Raw genomic sequence first — 16,707 nt, forward strand, 5'->3', positions numbered from 1 at the left:
TCTACTTGAAGATTGTTTCTACTTAATATTAGACTATCACATAGTAATGCACACTGCATTAATTGTATATGAAGAGGTAATTTTTTGTGTCTTAGTAAAATTTTCCAGCTCTTTTTAATTAGATAATAGGTGTACACCAGAGTTAGCAGAAGTTATGCTTATTTAAAGGAATGGTACAAAGCTATAGAGCATATATATGTAAAACATTGAATAGTTGATGTATTGAGAATGCAAGGTGTTTTAAAAATAAAGTAAGCTAGCCAGTATGTATATTGCTGTTTTTGGTTTCATTTAATAATTGTTAGTTGAACTGATATATTCCCCAATGTGTAAAAGTTCCACTCTGTTTTAATCTTATCCCTGAAGTGCCTTTCCTGTCCCTGAACACCATCTATGACTTATGAACACCTCACCAAAATAGGTTTTGCCTTTGAAAATGATAAGCAGCAGATCCCTAACTTTCTGGGCTTTTAGCACATATAACCACATATGTAGCCTGATAATCATGCTTGATAAGATGCCATGTCAGCAGTCTAAGGTTATTTAAAATCACTGGAAGTACTGTAGATGTATTAAGATGTATGTTATGTATCTTTGCTTGCTCATTCTGATTTGTAAGAGTTTTGCCAACATTTAGGAAATAACTGCAGTTCTCTATAAAAATTTATACACATTTGATAATTTTGTTGGAAATTAAACATAAATGGTTTTGTTTTCCTAAGTTCCACTCTTGATCCTGTAAAGACTAGTTAAATAAAAAGACTTGTTTCAGGAAGTAGAAACAATGATAAGAACTAAAACTTTAAAGTATGTTAATAAAATTCAACTTCTTACATTACAAGATTGACTTCCAGTTAACTTTAGAACATGATTTCACATAATTCTCAATAGATAATACATAATGAATGTAGGTTGAGGCAGAGGCTTCAACAATGGTCTACCTTCAACTGCTAAAGATGTCCAATACAATTGAGTTCATATACATTATGTGTTATTTTAGCAAAATGATGCACATTGTTGTTAAAAGTCACTGGCTTTTTTCTTTTTTTTTGTCCTTTATTGATCAGGTTATCCTCTCCAACTTTGGATCACTACGTTTGAAATGATGGATTCAACTTCATGCTTTAGCCAATTATTATTCCATTATATGCCTGCATATACAGTACAGTAGTATCTTGTAGAATGTCCAGAGAGGGCTTGAACCTGCCCTCCTCCTAAATGTTGTGGATTGCAGTGGTTTATTTATATATTTGGAACTTGAACGGAATTTTCCCTTAAGTCTAGATTTCTGACTTCAGCTTAACACATGCATGTGTTAATGTAGTTTTGCATTAATGATTATTAGTTTTACAACCAATTTAAAATTTGGTTTATCTGTAAATAGGATATACATTTTATGCATATGCTACTAGTTTTTAATTGTCTTGGTGTGTACCATGAATTAATGGAACCATTCAGTTTAAATATAATGTAAATTGAATTTGTCACCAAAAATTTGCTGAGGATAAAAAGTGATTGAAGCAGCCATTCTGTATCTGAAGAATTACGATTACTTACATTATATCATCTTACAACCTAATTAGATTTGTTCCAGTTTCTTAATTATTGCTATTTATGTTTTTTTTTTTCTTCCATAGTTTCAAAGTGTAGTTATAATATGCTATTCTAAAGGCGTGGCCAGATACAACAGCTAAGTTTAATTTGTAAATATTGGTGATGCAAATTCATTTTGTGTGCTCATCATAATCATGTAGATCCATATGTTTGCCCCTTAGCATTTAAATTATTACCTGAACCCTGTAAAGAGTTTAAAAATTCTGTATGTTTTTGAAAAATTCTGTATGTTTTTGAATTTAGTAAATACTTCTTGGGAACTTTTCATAGATTATTTCTGAATCGGTAAGGTTTCTAATTAGTTCATTATTTTTCATTACCTACTGCAGAAATACCCAATTTAGCCATACAACTGACTGGAGTATGCAGGTTACAAAATGACTTGATGGCTATTTCCATTACCTATATGGATGTGTATCTTGGGTATGGCTAACTGAACTAGTTTTGCTTTAAGAAATAACTTTTAAGATATCCTTGTAACTCCCTCTCTAAGAATTCACCTTTAGCAATGTTAGAGTGATTTGAAATATCTGTGGATTTTTTTTCCCTAGTCGCAAGGAATATAGTGACAAAATTTTAAATCAGCCTTGTGAACATCCAGGTTCCAGTTTTGCCCCCTACTGTGAATTGTTTCAAGTACCTGCATTTTTCCATGAGTTGTATTTGCTGAAATACTGTATATTAAACTAAGCATTTTTACATAATATACAAAATTATTTTTGTTGTAAAAATTTCATGTGTTAGCATGTCAGCTGTAAACATGATCAAAGTCAAAATATATTGAAGGTTAACTCAGTTTAAAAGAAACAGAATTGTGAACAGCACCAGCTTCTTTGAGACAAGACTCAATACTTTGTTATAGTCTGTTTTGAGGTATTGTCACATTACAGAGGTGCAGTGTTTTTTTTTCTATCAAATGTAAAGCCATTTTATACACTGTTCCAAAATTGCTTTTAACAACAGATGGTTTTGTGTGAAATTAATTCTGACAGCCTTAGATACAGTTTTATATAGGCAAGTGCCAAAGTAAAAGAAAAAAAACAACTATTACAGTTTTAACCAGCTGGTATACTGAAGACTTATCAACATTAGACAACAGGCTTTCTTTACTGCTCCAATTCAAGAAGCAGATTTAACTCAAAAAAGGTAACTGTGTTTGTACTTCTTTATGATAATTTGCACAGGTGTGTTACTGTTAAAGTAAGATGAAAATATGGAATATGGCATCATATGCAATATGGAAAAATGCCACAAAAGAAACAGCACAAAAAGGAGGGGTGGTCTTTAGGCAATTAATCTTGGAAGCGTTTATGAATTTTGGATCTGTAACAGTAACCCAGGACTACACACAGCTAATTAGCCACAAGCAAGTGCTATGCAGCATGTTTCTTTTTTGATGTTTATTTTGGGGTCAGATTCACTGAGGTTTAATTTTTTACTAATTTACACAGTAAATCTGTCAATAAGCTCACATAGCACTAACAAATGGATGTTACATTTATGCTAACTGCTATATTCAGTATTCTTAGAAATGCTTAAATGAATTTTGCAAAAAAAAATTTCCAACATGCACATCCATTCCTTTCATGAAATGTTATTTTGCAGAAAATGCTTGTAAGTGTTTGCTATACAGGAAATGTAATAAAATAGGTGGTATTTTTGGGAAATGTGCCATAATTAAAAAGAACCAATTTTGTTCAGCAGAACATTGCACAAAATGGTGTTCTGCTTTAAATAGTAAATATTCAGGGGTCATGTTGATATGTAACATTGTCCTTAAAAAATGTTAGATAGTATTTGCCAAAATATTACAAACATATACACAAAGTGATTCTAAAATGTAATTCGTTAAAATAATGCGTGGATGTTAATGCACAATTAAATTATATGCACAAAATTCTTGCACACTAAACAACTAGACATAGGTTTGTATTGTGTATGCTAATTACCTCAAGACGTATTAAAATGGTATGGGCATAAGGATTAACTTGGAAAGTTATGGTGCACATCTTGATTTCAAAACTGAGTTACAGTAAGCAAAGTTTATGAAGATTGAAGAAAATCTAAATTTAGTATTGTTTTAAAGTTTAAAATGTATTGTTCCAATAAGCATGAAAGGTAATCCATATATTCCACCCTTAACATTTTTTGCCCCAGAAATCCAATATGGAAAACGTGTCATGTTGTGAATTGTGGCACTCTAGATTGGCAGCATCAGTTTGTTGTAACTATCATTTGTAATTCAACAGTAGTATCTGATTTTTAATTTTAATTCTGACATGCGGAAGTCTTCCTTAATCTGGCTAGTGTTGATATTTCTTAAATATATTTCTCTCTACAAAAGGGATCGTTGATCATTTCTTTAATTAGAAAGATGCACGAACAGTGGTAAATGCAGTTTGTTCTTCTTTAGATCTAAAGAGGATGCTTCATTACTTTCTACCAGTCTAGTAAAAAATACACTTATAACTAAATCTGACGTATAGACAAGAACCACAAACATGAAAGGATTTTTATCATTGCCAACCCACCATAGATGGGAAAAAGTTTTAGTCATTTAAAGAATCATTTTGTTAAAGATAATGTAAATTTAAAAAAATGCATATATGATTGTTTTTTTCAAATCTTTATTATAATTCAAAACTTTACAAGATGGAATATAATTTGATTTTTAGCATGTGCGAGTCACTCTTCATTCACTCAGCTATGTTTAGTTATAGTATCTTTCGTAAAAATTCAAAAAGAAAATAAGCTTCATGTATTTAAATCAGGGTTTATCAAGTTCAGTCCTGGGGCTCCCTTGTGATTGTAGGTTTTCACCCCAAGCAAATTAATAGTTTAATTTGGACTTCTCCATTAATTAAGCAAAGATTATGTTAATCCAGTTACTATGTCAGTCTAGCAACTGCAAACAGGTAATGCAAGAAATAATTATTTTCAAATGAAGGTGTGTATCATCAGCAAACTGTTCGTGTTGGTAAATCAAGCATCTCAAAATGTGGATAGTGAAACTGAAGTGGATCAAAAACTTCTTTGAACTCCTAGGTTTGAACAAAGCATTCTTGATCTAAGTAGTACATTGTTATGTTTCTGTATAATTTGATAAGACTATGCAACAAGTAATTTGCAGGCATCATTTATTACTTGCTATTAACAAAATACTCGGAATTTCACACAAGAAATTATGCTACTGGCAAATAAATGAAAATCAATACTGAACCGTGTCCCTAGTCAAATAGGTATGCTGTATAATTATTTGTCCATGGAGGAAAAGGTTGTTGCCTAATCTTTAGTGAAACAATGTCTAGTTTAAAAGAATACAATGTTTAACTTTCGATAACATGACTGGAAAAATGCTTCAAATGCCATGATTTTCAAGGTAAAGAGCGACTAGATAAGATGAAAACCTTAGTGGTACACAAGTAACGGCTTTCAGTTATCGTAAAAGGAGAATGATCTTATTATCCAGTTATGTGGGGAGTGTATTTACAAGGTAGAGTGCCAAATTACTATCTTTAGATTACATTGAACAATTCTCAAGTGACATCTTTCAAAATAGTGTTATTTAAGAAAGTAAAGAACTTCTTAATGCTGACATCAGATATGGCCTTTGTTCCCAGCCAAGCTCAGAGTAATTGTGGACAATCATATCCACACCAGAGGAAGCTGAAGAGGAGAGATATAAAGTAACTGTCACAATTTTTAAAATACGGATAAGTTCTACTAAGGGTTGGAGCAAAGACTACAAATGTGCTGTCTGAGGTCAATACTTACTGTATCAGGTAGTGTGCATATGTATGCAAATGGAGTTCTCTTGTAATGAAATCCATGGGACCATAAAAATGTTTTGTCAGAATGGAAATTTTGTTCTAACGAATATGGGGAAAATATGTATACTACTGTGACTGTGGTCACTGTCAATTTGCCATCTCTAATTGTAGTGGGGCAAGGACAGCTCTGTAGCTGTTCTGCTTCTTTTGGTAAGCATAAACCAAGGGCAAAGCAATTGGTTGCCCTGTGCAGGATCAGGCTTACCACGTAACATGCTTGTCACACAATGTTTAGAAAGAACATTTAACACCAGGCTTTTGACCTGCTCTTGGAACTCTGTGACCCAAGTTGGACAATACCTGTATAAAAAGAACAGCACCTGTTAAACTGCAAAAAATATTTGAAAATGAGATGTTAGATGTAACTTTTTTTTATATAAAATACAGGTATGAAAACAATAAAAATTGGATGTTAAATGTAACTTTTTTTTTTCAGCATAAACGCAACATTTTTTCACTTTTTTTGTTCATTGCAAGGAAAACTTAAGAGAAGCACTATGAAACTCAAACAATACAGTATCCACACACAGCACAGCCCATGCAGACACTTAGTGGAGCACTGAGTCAGAATTCAGCTGTACCTGTATGATGTCACACCTACCCTCTCACTGAGACTGCCCAAGACCGTACATTTCTCAACAGACTGTCACATTTTTTTGGTCTGCCTGTTGCAGGGTTCCCGAGACTCTGAGAAAGTATTGGCACGGCATTAAGTATATGTAGCGTCACTTTATCTTAGGTGGCCATTTTTGGTTGGAAAAATGTTAATTTTATTGAAATTTACATTTTGTTAAGATGAAATCCTTTAAACGTGATGTTGTATGAACATTAATCTGGGCCAACAAAAAGTAGATAGATACTTTATTAATCCCAAGGGGACATTCACATACTCCAGCAGCAGCATACTGATAAAGAAAATATTAAATTAAGGAGCGATAAAAATGCAGGTATACAGACAGACAATAACTTTGAATAATGTTAACGTTTACCCCCCTGGTTGGTATTTAAGAGTCGCATAGTGTGGGGGAGGAACGATCTCCTCAGTCTGTCAGTGGAGCAGGAAAGTGACAGCAGTCTGTCGCTGAAGCTGCTCCTCTGTCTGGAGATGATACTGTTCAGTGGATTCTCCATTATTGACAGGAGCCTGCTCAGCGCCCGTCGCTCTGCCACAGATGTCAAACTGTCCAGCTCCATGCCTACAATAGAGCCTGCCTTCCTCACCAGTTTGTCCAGGTGTGAGGCGTCCCTCTTCTTTATGCTGCTTCCCCAGCACACCACCACGTAGAAGAGGGCACTCACCACAACCGTCTGATAGAACATCTGTAGCATCTTATTGCAGATGTTGAAGGACGCCAGTCTTCTAAGGAAGTATAGCCGGCTCTGTCCTCTCTTGCACAGAGAATCAGTATTGGCAGTCCAGTTTATCTTCCAGCTGCACTCCCAGGTATTTATAGGTCTGCACCCTCTGCACACAGTCACCTCTGATGATCACGGGGTCCAGGAGGGGCCTGGGCCTCCTAAAATCCACCTCCAGCTCCTTGGTTTTGCTGGTGTTCAGGTGTAGGTGGTTTGAGTCGCACCATTTAACAAAGTCCTTGATGAGGTTCCTATACTACTCCTCCTGCTCACTCTTGATGCAGCCCACGATAGCAGTGTCGTCAGCGAACTTTTGCACGTGGCAGGACTGCGAGTTGTATTGGAAGTCCGATGTATATAGGGTGAACAGGACCGGAAAAAGTACAGTCCCCTGCGGGGCTCCTGTGTTGCTGACCACAATGTCAGACCTGCAGTTCCCGAAACACACATACTGAGGTCTGTCTGTAAGATAGTCCATGATCCATGCCACCAGGTATGAATCTACTCCTATCTCTGTCAGCTTGTCCCTAAGGAGCAGAGGTTGGATGGTGTTGAAGGCGCTAGAGAAGTCCAGAAACATAATTTTTACAGCACCACTGCCTCTGTTCAAGTGGGAGAGGGATCAGTGTAGCATGTAGATGATGGCATCCTCCGCTCCCACCTTCTCCTGGTATGCGAACTGTAGCGGGTCGAGGGCATGACTGACCTGTGGCCTCAGGTGGTGAAGCAGCAGCCGCTCCATGGTCTTCATCACATGTGACGTCAGAGCGACAGGCTGGAAGTCATTCAGCTCACTAGGATGTGATACCTTTGGGACTGGGGTGATGCAAGATGTTTTCCAAAGCCTCAGGACTCTCCCCTGTTCCAGGCTCAGGTTGAAGATGCTCTGTAGAGGACTTCCCAGCTCCAATACACAGGCCTTCAGCAGTCGTGGTGATACTCCATCTGGACCCACTGCTTTGCTGGCACGAAGTCTCCTCAGCTCTCTGCTTACCTGGGCTGCTGTAATTGTGGGTGGGGAGAAACTCTCTCCTATGCTGGTATCAGCAGAAGGATGGGTGGAGGGTGCAGTACTCCGAGGTGAGAGTGGGTTAGGGTGGTCATACCTGTTAAAAAAGTTGTTCATCTGGTTTGCTCTCTCCACATCTCTCTCGATGGTGGCACCCCGCTTCGAGCTGCAGCCAGTGATGATCTTCATCCCATCCCACACTTCCTTCATGCTGTTATTCTGCAACTTCTGCTCCAGCTTTCTCCTGTACTGCTCCTTCGCCGCCCTGAGCTGGACTCAGAGTTCCTTCTGCACGCGCTTAAGCTCATGCTGATCACCACCTTTAAAAGCCCTTTTCTTCTGGTTCAAAAGGCCCTTGATGTCACTTGTAATCCATGGCTTGTTGTTAGCATAGCAGCATACTGTTCTTACTGAAACTACAATGTCCATACAGAAGTTGATGTAGTCAGTAGTGCAGTCAACAACCTCCTCAATGTTTTCACTATAAGATCCCTGCAGGATATCCCAGTCTGTAGTTCCAAAGCAGTCTCTCAGAGCCTGCTCTGCCTCAGGGGATCACTTCCTGAATGAGCGTGTGGTTGTAGGTAGCTCCCTCACTCTTGGTTTGTAGTGAGGCTGAAGCAGAACCAGGTTATGATCTGGTTTCCCAAGCGCAGGCAGCGGGGTGGCGCTGTATGCGTCTTTAACGTTTGCATACAGCAGATCAATAGTCCTACTTCCCTGGGTGTTACAATCCTCATACTGGGGGAGGGCAGGTAATGTTTTGTCCAGCGTTACATGGTTGAAGTCTCCCGCGATTAGCACAAGTGCCTCAGGGTGCTGCGTTTGTAGTTTAGCAACTGCGGAATGGATGATGTCACACGCTATCTCCACGTCCGTCCGAGGAGGGATGTAGATAGATAGATAGATAGATAGATAGATAGATAGATAGATAGATAGATAGATAGATAGATAGATAGATAGATAGATACTTTATTAATCCCAGGGGGAAATTCACAATCCCAGGGGGAAATTCGTTATTCTGAAAAATTCGTTACTTTGGTATTCACTATAACGGGATATGACCTGTAGTATGTGTATATACTGTATGTCTTTGGATTTATCTTGATCAATTCTGCTGTTTTAACTAACATAATAGTAGATCTAGATTAAGTGGACATTTTATATATGGTCTATATTATATTTAAAATTATATTTGCATATACTAGGATAGATTGAGTGTATACATTAAAACATTAAGTATATCCAACATGTGAATGCCCTATTAGCCTTGTTCTGCATGAAAACATGACTAAAAATTTACCTTGGCCATCAGTATAAACTAAATGGGGAAAGTAACATAAAAAATATATATGGACGTGTGGACATGTGTATTTAGTTAAAACAGTGCACTGAGGCTCGGGATGGCTGTAGGTGTACGCAGTAGTGTAGCTAAGTAGCCCTGGGATGTTGGCCAGTTTCCTCATTAGCACTCTGGGGATCATAATTAAGGTACCTATGCCTGCTCGAGGGTAACAGGAGCCTGAGTAGGAAGATTCATGGTGAGAATAAGAAAGAAAGTGCCAGAACTTCAAAGGAAAAGAAAGAATCGTGGCATGGCCATTGCTGCTATAGAATGGAGGAAAGCGTTTGGGAAGTGGTGCGGGTGGACTGTGCTCATGGGGCAGGGTCACTGAGCAAATGCCTAAAGAGCAGGAGCAACCAACCACTCTGAGTGACTTCCGATGAATGCTGAGGGATGGCAGCAGGAGTGTAGAGCAGGGCTTCCTTGCTGAATGCCTAGAAATGATGGCAGGAACTTCAGCTAGAAATGAAAGATGAATGTGCTTACCAGTGGACATCCCTCCTTGCTGAAGAGACCTGAAAGGGGGAGCAGAGATGTCATTGGTTTTAGAAGGATGCACTAAGGCATGTGATGTTTTTTATGCATAGATCTTGACTGTGGTTTTAACCTTTGATTTTAACCTATGTATTGGAATAGGTTTTGATGGAATTTTTAAACTCCATGAAAATACAGTTTTTTAATTGGGATTATTTATTTACTTATTTATTGAAATAACTGAAGTGCACGTTTGCACCTTTGAATAGAAGTAAAAAGCACTTTGCACCTACCTCTGCTGTTGTGTGTTCTCATTGCCCAGTCCATCCTTAATTTATGTCTGTTGAAGTACCGGTTCAAAAAGAAATATGTATGATGCAGACAACCTAGGCATCACAAAGTGGAGCTTTCCTTTAAAGGCACAGATGGCATTTTTACAGAAGACCCACTAATAAAGGGAGGATTAATTTCAGTTTGTCCAAAAAGAGACTGCTTTATTCACAATTTTTGCCTCTTATCTAGGATAAGAAAACCAAAGATGTGGTTTTGTTAAGTATCTATTACTGTTTTTCCAAGAAAAATAAATACTTGTTGCAGTGTGCATCATACAGACCAGTTTCCATTCTGAATATTGCCATTAAGATCACAATGAGAGTTCTAGGTAAAACAACAGAGAAATGGCTGCAGGTACAGTTAGGTCCATAAATATTTGGACAGAGACAACTTTTTTCTAATTTTGGTTCTGTACATTACCACAATGAATTTTAAATGAAACAACTCAGATGCAGTTGAAGTGCAGACTTTCAGCTTTAATTCAGTGGGGTGAACAAAACAATTGCATAAAAATGTGAGGCAACTAAAGCATTTTTTTAACACAATCCCTTCATTTCAGGGGCTCAAAAGTAATTAGACAAATTAAATAACTGGAAATAAAATGTTCATTTCAAATACTTGGTTGAAAACCCTTTGCTGGCAAAGACAGCCTGAAGTCTTGAACTTATGGACATCACCAGATGCTGGGTTTCCTCCTTTTTAATGCTCTGCCAAGCCTTTACTGCAGCGGCTTTCAGTTGCTGTTTGTTTGTGGGCCTTTCTGTCTGAAGTTTAGTCTTCAACAAGTGAAATGCATGCTCAATTAGGTTAAGATCAGGTGACTGACTTGGCCATTCAAGAATTTTCCACTTCTTTGTGTTAATAAACTCCTGGGTTGCTTTGGCTGTATGTTTTGGGTCGTTGTCCATTTGTATCATGAAACGGCGTCCAATCAATTTGACTGCATTTAGCTGGATTTGAGCAGACAGTATGTCTCTGAACACCTCAAAATTAATTTGACTGCTTCTGTCCTGTGTCACGTCATCAATAAACACTAGTGTCCCAGTGCCACTGGCAGCCATGCACACCCAAGCCATCACACCGCCTCCACCGTGTTTTACAGATGATGTGGTATACTTTGGATAATGAGCTGTTCCACGTCTTCTCCATACTTTTTTCTTGCCATCATTCTGGTAGAGGTTGATCTTGGTTTCATCTGTCCAAAGAATGTTTTTCCAGAAATGTACTGGCTTTTTTAGATGTTCTTTAGCAAAGTCCAATCTAGCCTTTCTATTCTTGAGGCTTATGAGTGGCTTGCACCTTGCAGTGCACCCTCTGTGTTTACGTTCATGCAGTCTTCTCTTTATGGTAGACTTGGATATCGATACGTCTACCCCCTGGAGAGTGTTGTTCACTTGGTTGGCTGTTGTGAAGGGGTTTCTCTTCACCATGGAAATGATTTTACGATCATCCACCACTGTTGTCTTCCGTGGACGTCCAGGTCTTTTTGCGTTGCTGAGTTCACCAGTGCTTGCTTTCTTTCTCAGGATGTACCAAACTGTAGATTTTGCCACTCGTAATATTGTAGCAATTTCTCGGATGGGTTTTTTCTGTTTTCGCAGCTTAAGGATGGCTTCTTTCACCTGCATGGAGAGCTCCTTTGACCGCATGTTGTCTGTTCACAGCAAAATCTTCCACATGCAAGCACCACACCTCAAATCAACTCCAGGCCTTTTATCTGCTTAATTGATAATGACATAATGACGGACTTGCCCACACCTGCCCATGAAATAGCCTTTGAGTGAATTGTCCAATTACTTTTGAGCCCCTGAAATGAAGGGATTGTGTTTAAAAAATGCTTTAGTTGCCTCACATTTTTATGCAATCATTTTGTTCACCCCACTGAATTAAAGCTGAAAGTCTGCACTTCAACTGCATCTGAGTTGTTTCATTTAAAATTCATTGTGGTAATGTACAGAACCAAAATTAGAAAAAACTTGTCTCTGTCCAAATATTTATGTTCAAAAACTTAGTTAACTACTTTGAAAGTTGTAACATTTCAAAATTTTTGTTTGTTTACTTCATCAAATACCAAGATATCACTTTTATGGGTATTATTTCTGCAACAGTGAGTCATATTAAAAAGTAAAGTGATAATGGGCTATAATTACATTCATTAGTAGAATACATAAAAAACATGTTTTTAATAGCATTTTACAACATCATGTAGTTAGAAACCAAGCCCAAACTGGCTGGTGGTGGCTGAAATTGCTTTCATAGATGGCATATTCCAAATGATATGAAAAATAAATAAATTGCACTCATTGATTTAATGTTGTTGGTTCTGGAGAATCTCATTCATACTTCATATTTCTTAAACATAGTCCTTTAAAAGAAGTACCCGGTGGAGAGCTAAAATCTATGCTGAAACCCAACTGACTTCAACAAGTCAACAAAATTGGTCCAGTGAGAGCTGAGTTGTTTCATACAGACAACAAGAATCTGAAATTTGACAGAAAATACTAAAAGGAATAAACTAAACCTGCTAGACATTAAAAGGTGCTAGAAGGAACCTAGAGAATGTGGCTTGAAAGAAAGTTCACAATGAAGAAATCAAACTAGATAAAGAAAAACAGTGAAATTGAGAAGACAGGCCCATATATTCTGAAGCTGTGTTGGAAGCTCAGGAGTTAAAGATAGAAAATGCACAATTTATCAAAGCACGTGAAAAGCAAGGTAGTAAGAAAAAGGGTTGCAATCATTATGCAAAAATGAATTGCCAAGAAGAATAGTGACACATGAAAACAAAGAAGAAGCAAAGGCATATACAGAGCATAGTGCAATCAGTATGGCTTAATTGGCTTCAGGAATAATGCCAGATATGCTGCTTAGATATGTACAAAGAAAGACAAGCTATTTCATCAAGAAAAACACAATAAGGATTCAGGAAAAGCTTGGAAATGAAAGAAACCATCGTTGTACTGAAGATTTAGAGTAAATAGAGTTCAGTGAGTTTTCTGTGTGTTTTGAGAATTTGAAAAATCTTTAATAAGGTGGTAGAAACTAAATGAAACGTGAAAGGTGTAAAGAAGCACAAAAAGAGTATTTTCCAGTAGAGGACCAGACCCTGTCTGAGGAATATGAGAGATGGGAAGATTAATCACTGTATTATCATAAGATGAGTGGGGTTCATTAGATTTATTGTGGTTTGACCTACTCTCATGCACTAACAAACAACAAATACACAACGCATTTAAGCACTAAATTATGCATGGTGGCTTCATAGTCTATCACTCCTCAGTAGTCAAGACAAAGACTCACTAACTTTTTCTTGAGCAGACCAGATGGGTGTCTTGTACACACTACAACTTATTTATTGCCACTTACCAATGGTGCATTACTCCTTCCCATGCTGCTCACTGTCAGAGGAGTCCCTTCCTAGCTGCTAACACTGTGGGAGAACAATGGCAATGTTCCCACATTAGATCCCTTATACTACATTATTACCAGGATCTTGGTTTCAATTCTCAGCTCAGCCACTGTCTGTGTGGGGTTTTCACACTTTCCCTATATCAATATGCAATTTCTGTAGATATTTTGGTTTTCTCCTACACAATGATGGGCAGGTTAGGTTGAGTATTAATTCTAACTGGAACTGTAGTGAGTGAGTATGCCCTGCAATGGATTCCTAATTTGTATCTTACATTCCTGAGATAGGCTCTGGATCTCAAAGCCATTTTGGATCACAAGTCATTTGAATTAGAGCCACACAGAGAACGGGGAGTATCTTGCAAACCACACCGTCACGTTACGACCTGTGGTGGTAATTCTCCAAGGGAGACCTGTAAATTTTCCAAGGAGGGAAAACAGATGATTGTCAGTGGTGATTCTGCGTCTCAAAGACACAAAGAAAATAGTTGAATGGATGGATGCTTGTCAACTGAGAAAAGAAAAATCTGTTAAGAACCTCAGAACCTTAGCAAAACGTAAATCCAACAACAACAACAAAAACTTTAAAGATTGAACAAAACTGTAATACTGTTACAATATTCTGTACCTTTGTGAATTTCATTAAAATGTATGGTGTGCATTTTATGGGGATTCATTTTATGACTACATAGGGTAAAGTAATGGCTGTGACTCCGCTATTTACACATGTTCCTCCTCCTTCAAGACCCAGAAGAAGAAAACTAACCTCTCTAAGGACCATCTGCCTCTCTGTCTCCCTCTTTTTCACTCTCTATAGTCTTGCCTGTTTCAGCTAAAACACTCAACTAGAAAATGCCATCAGTTAAAAGCTAACCACTGAGGAAGATATGTGGGCCAATTCAGGAATTACAACTTTTCTGTTGTCTTTCTAACCCAAACAATTCTTGATTAATAGGGTTATTGTCTGTTTCCCTAAACAATTTTGCATGCATTTTTGCCCATTCCTTTTACTTTTCACCATTTCTAGTGCAGAAAGACAGCAAATATATACATTTAATTTACAACAGCAGGGACTAACCTCACATTAAGTAAAGGGTTAGAGTGAAAACCTTAAATTAACATGTTGATGGAAATAACTGATGAATTCCATTTCCCTACATGTAGTGCTTTTCACTTTGGCACGTTTGTCTAGTTGTGGACTATTTACTGAACTAAACACTGAATCCTGTGGTGGGCTGGTGGCCTACCCAGGGATTTGTTTTTGCCTTGTGCCCTGTGTTGGCTGGGATTGGCTCCAGCAGACCCCCATGACCCTGCGTTAGGATATAGCGGGTTGGACGATGACTGACTGACTGAACAAACGCTGAATCTGTGTGTCATTAGTGTACTGTAAATAAAGAAGATGGCTGAGGGACTCCAACAAACACCTCAGTCCAGACAGGAAATAACTAAACAGTACAATTTCAAAAGTTACAACTGATGCCAGTAGCTTCTTGCTTTATAAAAATAGTGTCAAAGAGTTTTTGACAGTCTAGGTTGTGCTGTATTGTTTACCTCGTTATCTATTCCAGTCTAATGAATATTACTTGACTTCCCCTTCATAAATAAATATTGTGAGAAACTATAATATTATTTGAATATGAGTAGTTGTCTAATCATTTTTAAATATAGATCCAGTTTTCCCTGTGATAGACATGTATCCTATCCATGATTAGCTCCTACGCTGGCACGGCTCCCTCTCTTACACTTAAAGTTATAAGGAGCAGTCAGAAATTCATGAGTGGATATAGTTTCTAGTTTTGCAAGGTTTATACTTACTTAAATGTTATATAGATTTACAATTTACTTGTAATTTTCCAGCCTTCTGGCACCTTTCTTAAGTGAGGACATGAATCCGTATTATATTTCTTTCAGCATTATTGGTAAAATTCCCTCAGGCCCAGGGTCTTAGCTCATTTTTAATGTATCTAGTGCATGTAAGACATGTAACGCTTCCATGTTTTAATAGTGACCATTTCTGTTTATGTCATGGCTGTTTTATTTATTTTTTCTTTTGAAAAAAACTTTCCTGAATTATTTAATAAGGTCATTTTTCAATGGTACTTCCTTGTGTCTAAATTGTCTTTTTTAGTTCTACCGAGGGAATTGTTTATTGTTTGCTGTAGCTTGTACAACTTTAATTCTTTTTCAGTTTTTATAGTAACCTTTCAATGGCTGTGTGTGACCACTAGTTATATTCATACAGGGGTGCACTTTTTCTCCTTTTTAGTGTTCTGTAAAGTGGTGTTTTTTTCTGAATCTGTTTATTGATAATGTGAACCATGATATTGCAGAAAAAGTACCACTGGTTATTTACAATATAAATGTTTTTGTTTTCCTGACCTGCTTTACTTCATTCATGGAAAAGTCACCTTCATGTTATCTTCAGAAGGTCAGACAAGTGAAGCAGTTTTGTTACTTAGAGCCCATACTGTTTAAATAATTCTAATGGCTTGTCCATTTGGACAGTTTGCCTACAATGAGTGGCAGAGGTCAGTGAAATTTTTTCTGTAAAGAGCTTATTTAGTGGATATTTACAAGTATACAATTCATTCAGTTGTTCACCAAAGCAGAAATGCAAAACCAAAGTCAATGGCAAAACTAGATTATTTTTTTCATGTACGATTCATTTGCTTGAGGACCAAACTCTCAAAATGTCTTTGCTTTAATTGCTTAAAATTCAGACGCTACCATCTTTTATAATGTTATTGTCATAATGTCATATTATCCAACTTACGATTTAAAGTGCCCAAAAACACGTTTATCCAAGGATCCAAAATGACAGTGCCCATAAAAATAAATACACAAGAAGAATGAGTATGCAATGGTTAAGAGATGATGTCATCAAAATAACAATAAAAAATACAAATAACTGAAAGATAATTAATACCACATATTAATTGCTGGGAGCTTAGTAACACATTCTTAACAGGGCCAGAGTAGCAATGGCCTGAGATGTGTTTAACAAATGTATCCAGTAGGGAGCCTCATTTCCTGGGAATTACATTATTAAAAAATATTTAGTAGGCTTGCTGCATGATGATGCAATGATTTTGATAATGCCCAGTCACTCGCCTAACAACTGGTATCACTACTGACAATATAATGTAGCCTTGGCCATGAGCTAATACATTGCCAAATAGTGGTGTTCAACTCAAAACAGTGTACAGGAAGGCATGAGGTAGAGAGAGAGGTTAGGAGCACAAGCTGATACAGCACATTGCCGCACCCACCACATGACAAACCAACTCAGGATCCCAGATTAGGACCTGAGTGCAGCCATGCAATGGGTGACACCT

Source organism: Erpetoichthys calabaricus, chromosome 3 (assembly GCF_900747795.2).
Source record: "Erpetoichthys calabaricus chromosome 3, fErpCal1.3, whole genome shotgun sequence".
Classification (NCBI taxonomy): domain Eukaryota; kingdom Metazoa; phylum Chordata; class Cladistia; order Polypteriformes; family Polypteridae; genus Erpetoichthys; species Erpetoichthys calabaricus.